General features: G+C 34.3%; 1 protein-coding gene across 3 annotated transcripts in view; it reads left to right on the top strand.

Annotated features, from left to right (window-relative positions):
• LOC128217879 (plexin-A1-like) overlaps window positions 1-18,332 on the top strand; it is a 111,838-nt gene that overhangs the window by 1,509 nt on the left and 91,997 nt on the right. The window contains exon 1 of one of the 3 annotated variants that reach the window (XM_052925315.1): window positions 5,054-5,091. The exons of the other annotated variants lie outside the window; for them this stretch is intronic. The gene's annotated coding sequence lies outside the window, so the exon portion shown is untranslated. Of the gene's footprint in view, window positions 1-5,053; window positions 5,092-18,332 lie in introns of those variants that run through there. 3 annotated transcript variants of the gene reach the window in all.

Below are 18,332 nucleotides of genomic sequence, written 5' to 3'. Positions count from 1 at the left end.
GAAAGCACAAAATAAAACCCAAAGTATGAAACAGCTATCTTAGTAGATTGAATCTGTTAAAATACTAAAACGGCCATTGTCACACCTTCATTTAACACGACGTAAGCGGTTATCTGTTCAAGAATCATTCATGAGACAATGATCCGAAAGGACAAGAAAATATATAACTGTGTTGTACATGTTACTTACGGTTGAATGTTAAGGCTTGCGTATGGAACCAGCGCTGTTCACTCTCTGTCTCTATGGCCATCAGGTCGCTCGAGTGTCACTTGCATAATTGCTGTGTGACAATATAGATATTAATAACAGGTAATATTTATCGTAGCAAGAAATAAAAGGAGTTGGACAACAGCTATTGTTACCATTACCAATATGATATGATAACCTGCTACGCAGTGATTTCCTTTGATGAGTAGCCACGTACGAAAATAGCTGGAATCAGCTTCTTGTATATTAATGTGTATTTTTAAAAAAAATATTTTATAAACGTTTTTCATATAACAAGTTAAGTTAGTAAAGTTCCATTTATTAAAGTTTTTACAAAAAAATGTACTGCAAATAAAAGAATATGCTCACATTTGGAATAAATATCTTCGCGTGATGCGTGGTGGCGTGATGACTTTGCTAGCAGTTTTCTATGTCTATTGCATATAATTGTTTGACTTACTCTAGCGGTTGCCCAGTAGTCTATGTCCATAGCAAATTATGTACATTGCAAATGAGTGTTTGACTTACTCTAGCGGTTGCCCAGTTATCTATGTCCATAGCAAATTATGTTCATTGCAAATGATGGTTTGACTTACTCTAGCGGCTGCCCAGTCATCTATGTTCATTGCAAATTATGTACATTACAAACGAATGTTTGACTTACGCTAGCGGCAGCCCAGTTATCTATGTATATAGCAAATTATGGTTTGACTTACTTCATCAGCTGCCCAGCCTTTTATGTCCATTGCAAATTAAAGTTTGGCTTACTCGAGCGGCTGACCAGTAAACTGTTGTAAGCGCTGGTTTGTTTTCCCAGTGGCGGCTGACCAGTTTTCTATGTTAATTGCAAATGATTGTTTGACATGACCTAGCAGCTGACCAGATTCCTATGTTCATTGCAAATGATTGGATGAATTAACATAGAGGCAGCCCAGCTTTACATGTTAAAAGCCAATTATGTCCATTATAAGTGATTATTTGACTACCCCTAGCGGCTGCCCAGTTATCTATGTACATAGCAAATTATGGTTTGACTTACTTCATCAGCTGCCCAGTCTTTTATGTCCATTGCAAATTAATGTTTGACTTACCCGAGCGGCTGACCAGTTGTAAACGGCTGGTCAGATTGCTATGTTCATTGCAAATGATGGCTTGACCTGACCTAGCGGATGCCCTGTTTCCTATGTTCATTGTAAATGGTTAAAACTCCAGCGGCTTACCAGTTGTTTATGTCCACTGCAAATGATATTGTAACTTACCCTGGCGGCTGACCAGTTTTATATGTCCGTTGCAAATTTATAACAACTTGATTGATGGGCAATCCAACCATGGGAACATGCGCAGAAAACTACAAATTAATATCAACGATGTTATACTCAAACTGTTAATAAGGAATCCAACCCACAAATACGTGCATTTAGTGGATTTTGTGACCCATATGATTTAGGTACCATTTGAAAGGGTTTTGAGTACAGAGATATAAAAAGTAAACATTTTTTCCGAATATATAATATTGTCTTCAAAGATTGCTTAACAGGTTATTTTTCGTTCGATTTCGTTTGGAATAAAGAGAGTTATTTCTTTTATGTAGAATGTGTTTACACATTATTGGTAAAATAAGCATTAAATAGTAAAGATTTTTTCACAATTGTTTTAAAATAAATTAAGTATAAAATAACAACATTAGAGGCAAACATGTGTCCTTTTCAAGCAATTCCGTCATAATAAAATTAAAAACGCCAACTTACCTTGAGCTACCAAAGTAGCGCCAACAATTATGGACGTCCACATAATGATATTGTTAGTGTGGAGTTGGTGTTATATTATTTCGTACTTCCCGCGACATTATAAAGGTAGAATGTTCCCAATTTTGTTCTGATTTTCAACACCACGTCCAGTTATCAAAAACTTTGTCATATATATGGCGACTTTTGAGATAAGCCTTGTTTTGTCTTGCACGAAAGGACATTATCGAGTTAGCAATCTGTCCCACATGAAATTGAACTGGAATGCATATCTAAAGTGACAGTATTCTTATAAACTTGATGTTATGTGAAGCGCGTAATATGTTACCTATGCTTTCTGCAAAGTGCGGTAAATTTCATGTAAAAAGATCAAAAACCGATGATTTTATTTCAAAAGTTAATGTGCCATTTTTATCTCTTTTTGCTCTTTGCTCTGGATCAATATTCGTCCACATATTAGGAGAGGTTGATCTCATACTTGAAACACATCATCACCACTAAGTGTGCTAGTGTATTACATATTTTTGTCGGTTTATTGGCGGTCGTTGAAGAGTTATTTGCCCATGTATTTTATTCAATTTTATAGCTATATTTGGGCTTGTGAAGTCATTAACATTTAAGAGGTATTATTCTGAGGATTGGTTCACACGACCGCCATAAAATGTAGTACACTTCAGGATGATAAGGTATTTCAATTGCATAGTTTAATTAGGAGCAACATTTTCGTCTAACACTCGAATAAACTGTTGAAACTAAATATTATATATATAGTTGAATAGGTTTCGGAAGTGAAGTACTTTTATAGTTTAATATTTGTTTTGACATCGTTGTAGTGCCCTTGTGGCGAATATAATAACTTCACTATAAATAATCATGTAGTATAAGTTATATTTTGATATCTGCCTGAATCAATGATAAATACAATGTGTGTAAACGGCGTTTGGGGGTATTCGTCATTCCTGTGATAGCTGTAGTTTATTTTAAGGAATGTTAAGAACGGGATATTCTTAAGGACACTTTTGTTCGTCAACGGACCTATATCCATACAGAAAGGACCCGTGAGAGTTCCATGCTGTACGATAGTGTGGTTACAATATTCATACATATCATACAATGCAAACTTATATGAAAATAAATAAAAATATATAGAAAAAAATACAAACCAATAAAAACCCCCATAAAAAACCGTACTAAGCCTCATCTCAGCCAGCAATTATCTTCAAGTACTCAATGACCGAACACAGATAATACTTTAAAATGTCCGAATACAGTCTTAGAAACAGTGCTTATCCATCTAGGCTAAGATATGCATAATCCCTCTCATACATTAGCCTGTCACAGGTCAGCAAATGAGTGCAGGTTTAATTAAAAATATGCATTCATAAATATATATATGAATGCATATACCGTCATGATAAAAGACAGGTGGGAGACTTTATGAGCTATGCTTTCGTTTCAATCCGATTCAATACATGTAAATCATAAGTAAATTTATTACTGCATTTTTTGAGAATTTTCATGGTTAATATACATACATGTTGAATAAAATATATTAAACCAGGAGGGCAAAAGCAATAGGGATTCTATATCTGACTTAATGTTCTCGAGCTGAACAAGATAACCACTATAAACTTAATTGCAAATATGCATATATACGTATACAATACACTTATAACAATTGGATCGGCCTAATACTCGACGCGTTAGCGATAGAACAAGGAAGACAATAATATAGACACGTAATACAGAAAAAACATAACAAATAAACAGGAAGAAAACTTTCCTAGCTCTTGTTCCCTATTCTTTTCAAGCTTCTTCGATTATGCAGATAGTTATATCCGGTAGAGCGAAGAGGATCATTAATAGTTTACTTAAAGATGCACTCTTACTCCCAATTAAGATTTAACACAATTTTTAATATTGTTTAATATTCCAAAAAAATGAATAAATGTGGAAAACAATGGTTCTTATGAAAGATACCGAGATTAATTTGAAAGAAATGAGCATAAAACACGGTGTTATAACTTATGAGACCATAGTAGACCAGAGTGAATCTTTTAGCCTTTACCAATCATTTAATAATTTTGCGCTTTCTGAATACACGGTTACAATCTTGTTATCAGTAATTAATATTTTCCATAAATGCATTATTTAGTAAGTATATTAAGGTTAATCAGTCAAAATTGATGTTTGTTATATATGTGTATGTATTGATTTGAATAAGATTGTCTTTTTGAACGAGAGACATCGATGAGACCCTTTTTAAGTGATACTAAGTCGGAGCCACGGAGGCCTTTGCGATGGATGAAGTCTGTTGTTTTACAATCGTTCTTGGAACGAAAGATTTCCTTTAGCGGGCTGTTAAATTGATGTTGGCTGATCTCAAAAACTACATGTGTGGTGTTCATACGTTTTTGTCTCTAGTTCATCGCCGTTTTGGCCCTGGTTTTGTGGCTCTAAACTGAGTTTAATTTTTAATGTGAATGGGCCTTTCCATGCATTTTGCTATGTATTACTTATAAAAGTTCAACAAGATATTTTTTATTTTGATAGCCATTGGATGGCTACCCTTTAATGGTTATATTGTCACATATGCAGTTTGATACAAATATGGGATGTCTCATTTGGCCGATGCATGCTCTGCATATCATACGGCAGTGGAATGGACGCATTGCATTGTCAGACGCCGATGTGCTACTTGTTTGTATCATGATTTATGGATGTTACACTTTTGCTGGCCTCAACTGATATGCCAGGCATGGAAAGGAAGTAGTCTACTTATTCTTGTTGTGTAAACGAGGTATCCTCACATCCATTTATACTTTCATATTTCTACAAATACCGTTAAATTGGGCTTCTGATTTTAGCTTTTTGTATTAGATCATTGATTGAATAAAGATTGCCTAATTATTTCAGAGAAAATGAGTTGAACAGTACGCTTTGTAATAATAAAATGTAGTCTCACAATCGTTGTTAGACACGCATTTTTTGTGGTGAACTTCTGACATAGGACCGTTTCTAAAACGTCGTTTTGACTAACACCTGAAAGTTACTTCCCTTTTACCCGCGAAATTAGGTGGCATTAAACCAGGAAGTGCAACGAAAAATTTCAAGTAATGAGAAGTTTTGATGAAATAATGTAAGTGTTTCAATAACAATCTGTTGTATAACTATTTTCAAAATATTTTCTGTATCAAGTCAGCAAGCCCTGCACTATTAAAATGCTTCCTTCAGTGTTTGGGTGTTAAAAAGGTTAATGCCAAACAGTAGTATATGAATTCGGGCTTGTTCATCCAAAACACTTATTTCGATGACTGTATATGGATCCTCTTAACTGGGCTGTTATACCTTTTGTCTACCTTTTGTCGTCTAGGGAACTTCTTTAGCCCTAAAAGGCTAGTAAATCCCTTTAAACTGCTTCGTCTATAAGTTCTCCGCCTCCGGTATGACTTAATATACTTCAGAAGTATCAAACCGTTTGTTTTTCCAGAGTTTATCAAGACCTGCCTTGAAGGGCATTCACAGATGTGGTGTTCACTCATTCATGTGGCAAATTATTCCAAGTTGAAACTGTACGATTGCCGAAAAAAAATTGACGTAATGATTTCCTTGCTTTAGGTTTAAATAATTTCAAATTGTGTCCTCTGGTACCACTATTGTCAGCAAAGGTGAAAATTAAAATGTTGTCATACTAATGTCATCAATATTGTTTACTATTCTAAACACTTGAATCATGTCGAATCTTTTCCTTCTAAAGTCTAAAGATGGGAGGTTTAATTCTCGTAGGCGATCGTTGTAAGTCAATCCCCTCAAGTCCGGAATTAATCTAGTTGCTCTTCTCTGAGCGTTTTCAATCATCTGTTTACACTTCTTGGTTATTGGGAAATATATCAGGTTTCCATAATCCAGATGCGATCTGATCAGTGATTTGTATAAGGTCAGGAATAGAGTATTGTCAATATGAGTAAACTTTCTTCTTATTAATCCAATAATCATGTTGGCTTTGTTCAAAGTATTACTGATGTGCTTTTCAAAACTCAAACTTTCAGTAAAAAGTACTCCTAAATCTTTCTCAGAGTCTTCCCTTTTAAGCTGTTGTATATTTCCATCTCTGTCAGTCATATGGTAGTCAGTGTCAACTCTTTTGCGACCAAAAGAAACTACTTTACACTTCTGCACATTAAATTTTAAAAGCCAGTCCTTGCTCCATTGACACAGGTTATCTATATCTTCTTGAAGATGTTGTTGATCCACTCTTGAAGAAAGAGGAGTATAAACTTTGCAGTCAGCAGCAAACATCTTACATATACTTCTTACTACATCAGGTAGATTGTTTACAAAGATAATAAAAAAATTGGTCCCAGGACAGATCCTTGAGGTATTCTGGATATAACTGAATTCCAGTTTGATTTATGGCCATTCAATACAACACGTTGCAAGCGATCACTCAGGAAACTTTGAAGCCAAACTAGTATTTTCCCTGATATTACATATGATTCCACTTTCTTCAGAAGTCTACGATGCGTTACACTATCGAACGCTTTACTGAAATCCAAATAAACTGTGTCAACCTGCAAATCTTTATCTATCGCCTCTGTCCAATCTTCAAGTACCAATCATTATATTTATATATATAATTATATTGGCTTTAGATCTAGAGCCATGGCATCTCAACTACCAGTCTTGTATTTTTGATGGGAGATTATCGCCTACATACCCTCCAACTTGTTGTACTACACAAAAATTATATATATATATTTTGCTGAAAAAAACGTTTTAAAAAGTAATTCATATTAAATGCAGATTTTTTCTTCATGTACAATCAATCAGTCTTTAATTGGGCACTGTCATTGGCTCCTGGAATACTGCTTGTAAACAAAGCTTTTGTGCCTCTACAATCAAGGATTGTGGATTTAACCCAGTTAGAAAATCCACCAAGGCTTTTAAAGCAAAAATAACCCTTTCATTTAAGATTTTTTTTTCTAGAAAATGAATCAAAGAAGGAAAATTTAATATGTCCACTTTAAGCTCATGTATTTGAATAATTTAATGTTGGCATATGATGAGAAACTATTATATATAAAATATTCCATTTTTTTTCAGATAGTTTTTAGGGAACAAATGTCTAAACATTGGGAAGGCTGTTCTTTTTTTAATTGGGAAGTAGCCGAATTCTGGCTCCTGCAAAAAAAAGGTTGAAATCAAATTCATTAAAGCCCTGTCCATGTGCGCCTAGAAATTTAGTCTAACCCAACAGTCATAAAATTTAGATATTTCGATAAATGAGACTTAATTTTACACCAATACTTATTGTACCGCTGTGATCACCCATATTTGAAAAGAAGTATGCAATATTGTTTCGACGTATTTAATAACTATTTTTTAATTTCTACATTGTGTTGGTTTATTTAACTTATACATTACCAGTTAGAATTAACTTATACATTACCAGTAAGAATTAATTAATAATTCACAATTTATACACTGTAAGAGTAATTTAATTAGAAACTTGAGCTACATGTACACTACCAATCATGCGTGTTTTGCAAAAATGGCATTTTTGAGGGAGAGATTGGGAATGCGGTAAAATTTGGGGATATATTCTGCGGTAACCAATGCTTTTGGTACTCATATCTACGTTTTCATCAGCTGCTACTGCATAAGACTTGCATAACTTGCATGTGGCATATCTCCCCGAAGCATCTAACTGCAACATGAAGATTAATTTAAACATGTCCTGCATATACATATATTTTTTGTAAATTGTACCATGCTTGTAAATGGCCCCTTAACTTGAGGGTGAACAAACTCATTCCCCTCATGATAATTAGGTCGTTGGAATATTGAGTGTCCAAGCATTTTGGGAAAATTGATACTAAAATAAACATTGTACCTGCAAAAGATCTTTCATGCCGAATTTGCTCAAGTAGCTCCGTTCGTTTTTCTTCTGTCTTTGTTGGTAGGGCACAGCTACGGTTATTGTATGTTTTTGTAAGTGTCAAAACTTAAAAAACAAATTTGAATTTAGTATTCAATTAAAATGTAATCATTGTGCAAAGAACTTGTTTAAATGTGATTTGTGAGGTATGTTACTTATATATAATTTAAAGATTTTTGGAAAATTATGACTGAAAGTGACTGGTGTCAAACACATGTTCAAAATTCACAGAGGTGGTTCAAGGTCTTCTAGCCTCATTTTCAGTTGGACAATATCCATAAACCACACTAGCTATTTTAACCTCCAATAATAAATAACATATAATATATGCTACAATAGCTTCAGAAAACTTTCACAGTTGCAAACCATAATTTCCAATGATCAATCTACATTTTGAGTTTGAACCAAGTGATTTTAGATTACTGGTAGAGTTTGTATAAGTTAGAACAAAGAAATAGCCTTCAGAAAATTGAAAACAGCTACCTTAATTACCGTTAATTAACACTTCGCAACTCCACTGTGACCACATATAGCATTGATGGGAAACAGGGCAAATGATAGAAATGAACAGGGTGTGTGATTATGCTTGTATTCAGGGGTATTTTGAAAATAAGATTAAACAGATAATGTCTGCGGTAAGGAACAGACCCAAATCATTACTGTATCGCAGTACGGGTGTGAATATGCTTACTTTGTTGAAAATATGTTAAATTTAAGTTTTGAAGTTTTAAAGGAGGCATTACCATTTCCTGGCTTGTGATTTCAACCACTGAATATGTTTGTGGAATATACATGTTTTTTTTATTTTATGCACCATTCGTAGTGTCATAAAAACTCGAAAAGGAGTGTTCATTTAAAAAATAGCTGTAAGAAGTAGTGTTTTAAATTCAATTAAATTTAAGGATCTGATTACAGTGTACGAAATTGGATTTGAATCTACTAGCCCATTCGGGCTACCAGATAGGAAATTTTACTAGCCCGAAACCAATTTCACTAGCCCAAACTTAAACACTATAAAGTATCACTCGGTCGGAATAATTTTTGGAAGTTTGAATATGATTCCACAACGATTCTGATCATCTAATCAAGCACGCTCATACAGTTTCAATAAATGTTCCCCAATCTGAACAATGCGTCAATAATAAATTATAGTTATACATAAAATAGTGTAGTCATCAAAACGTCAGTAATGCTACGTTTACACTATGTTCCCGGTGGCCACGGCAGCCCCGTTTCAGACAACCGTGGAGAAAACGGGATAAACATGAGACAGCGCGGGGGAACGGGATATGCAAACGTGACAGACCATTATTGCCATGCGTGCTGGGCCAGAATTTTAAACTGTCCAAAAAATTGCCACGGCAGCCACGGTGTGGATGAGAAACGTAGTAGGTCGTAGTAAAACGGGGTAAACGCAATGACACGTGACAGTACATAATAGGCCGTTTCACAACTTATAAATCGTCCGTAGGTGGGCGGGGATCATATGTAATTCCCGGCATCTGAAGTTCCTTTCTAGTTTTGTTACGTCGTGCTTCGTTTTGTCACGGTTTTCACAGTAAGCTGAGGTGGACGATAGCCGTTTCGTTACGTTTCATTTGCGGTGAAAACACAAAATTGTCTTCATCTTGGGAATTCATGTTTACTTGTCGAAGTATTCTGATACAGTAATTGCTGTTGCCTGTGGGATTTTCTTTATACCGTGGACACAAACGTAATCCAAAGCTCTGCGGTGTTCGCATTCGATGCCTAGGAGGCCTTGACAAAACGTGGAAAACGCATCAGACCTTGATCAAGATGTGAACAACGTGAGGGATCCTATCAGAACGTATCAGACCAGGACGCAACGTACATGCATCCCTGGTAGACCACGCCCGGACCTAAGTGCGCCTTGGACGAACCACTTTTTCGCCCCTACGGCTTGTCACGGTTACCACGATAAAACGTGAGGAAACTTAGCACAACCTAACAAAACTTGTTTATGGAGACAAAAATGGCCAAAATCCCACGGCGCAATACGTTTCGGGCAAACGGGGCTGTACATAGTGTAAACGTAGCATAACTAATGCACCAGTCAATTGTAACCACGTCCCCCCCAAGGTCCGGGGTTATATCGGGGATAGCCGGGGAATGGGCCGTGTTTTTAACTTCCCGGTGGCCCCGCCGGGTGATTGCGGTCACGGTTTTGTATTCGCGCCAAATATAGCGGGGAATGTGCCTTACTTAGGGTCTCTGGGGTGCGGGGGCATTTGGCGGGGATTTTACTTATCAGTTCGGGGGGTTTACCTGGGCTTGGCTGGACCGAAAGTCAAAGTCCCCACTATTCCCCGGACCTGGAGGGGCCGTGGTTACAATTGACTGATGCATAATAAAGTTTTCAAAAAGGTAATAAAAAGAGAAACATGTTTTCTGGACATATATCATTTATTTAATGGAAAGAATCCTGCATGTACTTTAAGTTCTGTTATCCAATGCATCCTTGTCAAATCCGATATGCCCCAGCGATTTTGCAATGACATTTTTCTCTTTTCAACTTTCAGTTTCACTTTCAAGTTTCGGAAGAAACAACAAAAATATATCGATGTTTATATTGCCAATATTACTATAATTGTTCTTTAAAATAAATGGCAAAGCAATTCAAAGGTATAAAATAGAACCTTACTGTACTGTACACTGACAACGATTTAACTATATCCGACAGTTCTCCTGTCACTTTGATTAAATTTGTCAGGAAGTAAACGGGCACCTGTTTCCTGCGCATTTAAGACTTGTAGAATGATTATTTTCTGTTCGCATTACAAACTTAAATATCTTTCTTTTTATTTTAGCTAATAAATAAAATATATTTAAACGAAATAAATAAAATATCAATGTTGATATTTCTATTTTGGCATTGTTGATTTTCATAGCCATCGTAGTTGTCGAAAACTGCCGATGTCATCCGTTAATTTACATAATGGGCGGAGTTATTGACGTCATAGAGTTTGACTGCTGCTAACAGACACAGTTACTGGTTAAAAACTGATCGATAATTACTTGTCACTTCGGGCATTATTAATTTTTACATGTGTTTATATTCATTGATTAAATAAACAAACATTCAGCACATGGCTTGAGCCATGAATCGCAGAGCATTTAGCTTTTTGATCATCATAAATTTCGGCCAATCCGAATTCGCCGTTGTCAAGGCGACTTAGTCGTCCAGTCGCCTTAAAGGACGCATTCTTAAATAATAAGGCATGGCGAAAAATAAAAAAAAAACCCGATGTGTTACGCATTTAATTGGCATGGTCTTTTTTAACTCACATAAGGAAAAAACGGTAGCCCGGTCGGGCTAGTTTCTGTGGAAAATCGGTAGCCCCAGCTGAAATTTGGTAGCCTCGGATGGCTACCAGACAAAACGGCCCCTTACCAAATTGGCCCCTAGCTCAAACGGTTACCTTTTCGGCCCCTTACCAAATCGTCCCCATCCCGTAGACGTTTCGGCCCCTGATTACCGAGAGGTTTCGGCCCTTATTTTTTCTATTTTTTTTTATAAGTTTCAGTAAATTTACAAGAGAAAATAAAAATCTCCTTAATTTTATGATGGTGCAAACTTTCTAACGGCTAAATATATCATTTGGTCCTAGACAAAATATTACTAAGGACCAAATTGTTTTGAAAAAATGGTTTTAACTTTCAATATTGTAACACTAGCACAATCGGTATGGTGATACAAAAATCCGTTTCTTTTAAACAATAAGTGGATTAATCATTGCAAATCTTCTCATTTATGATCAATTAGGAGTTCTTTTAATAGTTTCAGTTGAAAGCAATGACCTGCAAAAAATTTAAAACATCAATTTTGACCGGGAACTTTATGGTCACATTTTTGTGAAATCTGCCATATACATGCATACAAAGGTATAGATAAAAGTAGATTTAAAGAAAATGTCTGTACACCCGAAAACATATTTTTATTATTTTTTTTTATTTCTAAATATAAGTAAAAAACATGTAATTTCATTTTTTTATTTTAATAGACAAAGCTATATATACATGCATACAAAGGTATAGATAAAAATAGATTTAAAGAAAATATCTGTACACTTGAAAACATGTAAAGATTTATTCACGAGATATTTTTATAAAACGAAATAGAATTGAAGAAGAAATGTTTAAACTTTTTTTTTTTTTAAATAATCTTTAAATATTATACATAAGTATGTTGCTAATATTATGTATAAGTTATACATTTTATGAAATTCAGTAATTTATATTCAAATGAGGTCAGGATGAATTTTTTTTTTATTAATCTTATATTGAATACGTATGCAAAACCATACTGGCTTAAAAGGTGTTTTTATTCAGACGGTCTTATGGCGAATTGGCACATTCCACAGAGGTATCAGGCGTTGGAATTGTGACACTTTGTGTTTACAAGCTTATAAATACATCTACAAGGTTTGTTCCGACTTTCCCAACCGCTAATTCTCACACTTACAGCATAATACCAATTATCTCTTCGCACCTCAAACAGACTATTATTTCACTCTTTTATTACGGATATATTGTTTTACTCTTTTTAAAATGCAAATTTGTTGTAGAATATCTGTAGAACTATCAAGTTGTCACTTGTTTGCAATTCATATCTATAAAACAAGCATTATTCAGGTATAATATGAAAAGGTAATGATTTCGGTGTTATATATACCGCAAGGTTCATGCTGCGTGATTAACATACAACACAAAAGGAACAAGAATATGTACATCGCGTATGTCCTAAGGATCTACAGAATTATGTTTAAACACTACCGTTAATGATAAAATAAACATAACACAATAAACATAACAAAGAAACATAGCAAAAATGTTATACTAGGGAATCACAAGTCAGACACGCGTGTAATCAGAAATGATAGCAAAATAAAAACCACGAAAGCCAGTCCAGTGTCAATGACAACAGCTTTGATATACATTTGACCGTACGTGCATTTTAATCTAAATTACATGAGTTATGGGAGTACTCGTCGGTAAACATAGCCATACCTGGAAAGTGTTATACATTTCTATACGTTTTTTGTGTCTATAAAACATTTTACTTGCACCTACCTGTATCGCAGACTCGATGCTGCAACGGTCACATACATCGCAGGTGATGGCATGTTGCAGTGGCCTCACAACCGTATCACACTCAATACACAAATCAAAATCAGACATTACAATTTTTAACAAAACTCCATTACACAATAAAATAAAAGTAGCACAACAACGCGTGTTTAATGTCCAATACACGAAAATTTAACAGTAGCACAGCAACACGTTTAAAACAAATGGTACTGACTTTTAGAAACGTTTTAATATATATACTTACGTTGTTTATATTACTCAAATCTTCTTTAATCAACTGTAAATAACATTAACAAATTAAAGACAATTATTCATTCACCCGTCTTTGAATGTCTTTTTCACACCCATAACACTTACAGTTTGCCTTGCAAAGAACGGATGGTTCAAAGACAAATTTTCTTTGAATGATCAATTAATAATTAACAGTTATAACAAATAAACTTTCTTAGATTTTTAACATTTTATATTAAAAATCAGGGTTAAAAGTTACTTAGATTTTAATTATATTTTTTATATCAGTTTTTTCAATGTTTTTCATGCATATTTGTCTATTTGTAAATTTAAAGATGTTATTTACAACTTATTTACAGATCTCATTTCCATTTATAAGACGACCTACAATGTTTTTCTTTATACTCAAGATAAAAATAAAATAATATTAAGGGGCCGAAATGTCTCTGTTGAAAATCACTAAGGGGCCGAAACGTCTCTAGTCATTTTAATTAAGGGGACGAAATGGCAGGGCCGAAATGTCTTAGAGGCCGATTTGGTAGTAGGCCGATTTGGTAAGGGGCCGATTTGTCTTGCTCCCCCTCGGACTATCGGGCTACCGCGAATTTCGAACACTGTGATTATCTAACCCACTTAGGTTCCCGCATCAAAATTGATTTATCTGGTTAGGAAAATTAAATGTATTTATATACTACATAGAAATAGTTTGATGATTTGCCTAGTTTTGTTTGAAAATTATTTTCATTTGTGCATAAACCTAATCTATTGAGGATCATACATATCTAGTAATGGGAAAATTAATCTTACTCTTTTATAGGCAAATACTTGAGATCTATGTTCCTTCTATATCTAATATGAAAACAGTGTATACATAATTTTCCGTGTTTTTGATGCATAAGGTCCATGATCATCATTCAGTGCTCCAGCTAGGATTTGAAAAGGGCAGGGTGCTCAGGGTCAGAAAGGGCACTTTTGATGCGCATTGAATGAGCCTTAATGTTGCACTAATGCAATGTTCAATTCATATTGTGTATGTACTGTATCAACTTTCAATACTAGTAGTTGGTTATGAATACCTAAGTTGTTATCTTTATTTAAGTGTCAAATTTTGAATATTTCTTATTTTCATACTTATATCAGATAATTGACTTGACAATATGTCCAATAAATATCAAATATAGTTCAAAATCATCAAAGAGGGCCCTGTCAAACAAAAGGGCACAGCAGGGCAAGGTACATTTACATGTAAATGCCGGGCAATGCTGAAGGGAAATCCCCATGTTTTTTCCCACCACTGCTATTATCCATGAGAGTGTTTTTCTGTTACAATAGGGATACTTGCATTTAAAGAAAAAGGACTTCATAACATTTTAGAAGTGGTACTGTTACTTAATTGTGACAAAGGTAACCAGCATGAAATGTGATTAATAATGTTGACAGTAGTTGTATTGGTTTTTTCATTATCATTCTTCCTTTACAGTTTTGTTCCCATAAAGTATATCATTTAGCACATCTTAGTCAAAAAGGAAGAAAATAACGCTGATATGATAGCCTATTTACATGCAATGTCAGATATGCGATATTTGGGCATGCAGCCAAGTTTCACAAATATGATATCTTTTTTTCAAAAAGAAATCTTAATCATCAATTGAAGCAGGTTGTTATCTTCGAAGAGGGTATTTCTATTCTTTTGAAACTGTCAGTTATCTGAGATACACTTAGAAGTAATAAAAGAGGTTGTTTGACACAGCTTGTAAATATTCATAAGACCTAACAAAGCAATTAGTTGTGCTCAGGTCCTAGTTTTTTTACCTGACCCTAATGTTTTATTACCACTTGACAAAAAAAATCTTACCTTTCAACTTTACTTCTTGGGTTTTCCTTCCATAATTGTAGCTTAATTTATTGGCTAAACGTAGATTGTACTGTTTTATAGTGTAAAGTAAATAATGACCGTTACAAAATGGGGACAGTTCAAGCGTGCAAATGAAAAAAATGTTGCTACACTTCTTTGATCAAATCTAAAAATGATAATTCTGACCTGCCTACATAAAACATACGTATTAGGACTGTGATCACAAACAACTGAATATTTTGCGCTTAGTTTTAAAAAAGATATCATTCAGCACATGAGGAGCAACTCATATATCTTGAGGTTAATATGTGAGAAGTCATGTCCTTAAATGTAAAAATAGACCGAGAATAAAAAACATTCATTGGTATCCTCTTGTGGTGCTTCTGCTTCTTTTCATATGTTCATTATCTTAGACTTGGAGAAATCAAAGGGATAATGAACCAGTTTAATGAACCTGAGTCTATACAAAAAAAACCCACCGGATTTCAGGGGCAATTTAGTAGGAGAGTTTTCTTTAGGGCTTTAACGAGTACCTGAGTAATGGCCAGTCAAAGCAAAATATTGCACACAAATACTCGCCAATGCTGAGTTGCTGGATCGCGATTCAAATGCAAAATTTAATAAATGAAAAAAAAAAAAAACACAAATAGATTTGATTCAATTCAAGCAAATATTGTGGTTGTTCAAAATAAAATATAATGCATTGTTTATCTGAAACCTCCAACTATATAGAAATGCCCCAGCATCCTATTCTTCTAAAATCTGGATATATTTCAGGTTTGATGCAAAGGATGACAAAAAAAGGATGAAAACTAAACAAATATGAAGCTTTTGTTATTCTTTTATTATTCATTTACTTTCAAAGTATGTATTGCTTTAAATAACCAAGTGAATCCTGGATCGCAAGTCAAAGATCGCGATTAGAATTGGATCGCCTTTTGTCTGGCAATACACAGCCCTAGTTGTATTACATGTATAATCTTATGCAGAATGCAGGTGGGGGAATCATGGTACTAAACAATTTTTCTCACCCTTTTGTGAACAGGGTAAGGTCTGTGAAACTTGAGACTAATGTGCAAAGTGTGAAAAGTGAAGAAGTCAGGTTTAAAAAAAAAATATTATTAAAAAAAAATGTCTAAAAATTGGGCTTACAATGTACCCATTGGTTATTTGTAAATTCATTACTAAAGTATTCTAACTGTAAGAAATTTACAAAAGAAAGACATTTACTACATATATATGGCCTATATGAGGTTGAGAAACAAACTGCTGCATAGAAAAATATATATAACAACAACCTAATTCCTTTATCACATTCATATTACAAATGTAAATGGGTTGTTTTATAACGTTTTCACCATTATTAGAAACTTAATGTTTTGAATCATATGTAAAAACTTTGACCCGAACCATTATAACTTGTACAGAAGAGTTGATGTATTCATAATGAAACAAATATTATCTTTGCCTCCGTGATTATCCAATTCTTTAATTAATCTTCTCTCTTTTTTTCAAGGCAAATTTGTAATTCCCAATTTAAGACAAAATGACACAGTTTTCCAAAGCTTCATTCCCCAAATGATGCATTTAAAAAAAAATATTTTTACCTGTATGTCATTGGAGTCTTACCATGTAGGAAAATGTTCTTTTTATTCTCATCTTCATTGTATTCATGTACATTAAGTGTGCAATTACTAGCGTGATATTCTCTTTAGTCTTACATGCACACTAATTATTTTACACTATCCTTGTTAATATTGTACAAATCAGTTTCTTCGAACTCTTGTGATTGGAATTTAAACAATACATGTACATCTTAGGCTACACTATTGTTAATGATTTCAATATCTCGGGTAGCAGTTACATGAACTATTGACAATACAGTATAAATGAATAAGATATTAAAAGATGAAAGTCGCTTATTAATGAAATATTTTCTTCTTAGTGTTAGCTAATTAAAAATCACATTAACAACTTATGACTTTGCCATTTAGGCCACACCAAATTGATGTTTCCACAGATTTACCGCTCCTATTTTTTTTAAATGTAAAAAGAATAATTTTTGTGCGCCCGCTCCTATATTTTCATCAAAATTAAAAGCTGAAGAAATAATCAATTATAATTTTTCTACGCTAGTTATACCCCTGACAAACAAAGTTTGAAGGGGGTATATTGGAGTCACCCTGTGGTCGGTCGGTCGGTCCGTCGGTTCGTCGGTCAGTCCATTGCATATTACCTTGTCTGGAGTATAACTTAAATACTACTGGATGGAATTGGATTAAACTTCATACAATGGTAGAGCATAATGATGGGGAAGTGCAGTGTACAATAACCATAACTCTATTCTTGCCTATTACTGAGTTATTGCCCTTTGTTACCTTTTTTGTCCGGAGTATAACTTGAAAAGTACTGGAATCATACAATAGTAAGGCACAATGAGAGGAAGTGGAGTGTTCAAGAACCATAACTCTACTTCAGCTAATTACTGAGTTAATGCAATTTATTTGTTTTGTTTTTTTGGCTGTCATTTTTTTTTCTAGACATTAACTTGCAAACTACTAGATGGAATTTATTAAAACTTAATACAATGGTAAAGCACAATGAAAGGAAGTGCAGTGCACAAGAACCATAACTCTATTTCAGCTATTTACAGAGTAACTACCCTTTGTTACTTTTTTCTTGCCCGAAGCAAAACTTGAAAACTATTGGATTGAATTTAATTAAACTTCATACAGTGATAGATCATAATGAGAGGGTATGCAGTGTACAGGAACTGCAACTCTAATTAAGCTAATTACAGAGTTACTGCCCTTTGTTACTTTTTCTTGTCCGGAGCATATCTTGAAAACTATTGGATGGAATTTAATAAAACTTCATACAGTGATAGATCATAATGAGAGGGAATGCAGTGTACAGGAAGCGCCATTCTATTTCAGCTAATTACAGAGTTACTGCCCTTTGTTACTTTTTCTTGTACGGAGCATAACTTGAAAACTATTGGATGGAATTTAATAATACTTCATACAGTGATAGATCATAATGAGAGGAAGTGCAGTGTACAGGAACTGCAATTCTATTTCAGCCTATTACAGAGTTACTGCCCTTTGTTACTTTTTCTTGTACGGAGCATAACTTGAAAACTACCAGATGGAATTTAATAAAATTTCATACAGTGATAGATCATAATGAGAGGAAGTGCAGTGTACAGGAACTGCAATGCTATTTCAGCCAATTACAGAGTTGCTGC

Source organism: Mya arenaria, chromosome 14 (genome assembly GCF_026914265.1).
Source record: "Mya arenaria isolate MELC-2E11 chromosome 14, ASM2691426v1".
In the NCBI taxonomy this organism is placed as follows: Eukaryota; Metazoa; Mollusca; class Bivalvia; order Myida; family Myidae; genus Mya; species Mya arenaria.
Note: the sequence above shows the minus strand (reverse complement) of the source record. Positions and strands in the feature narration are given on the sequence as shown.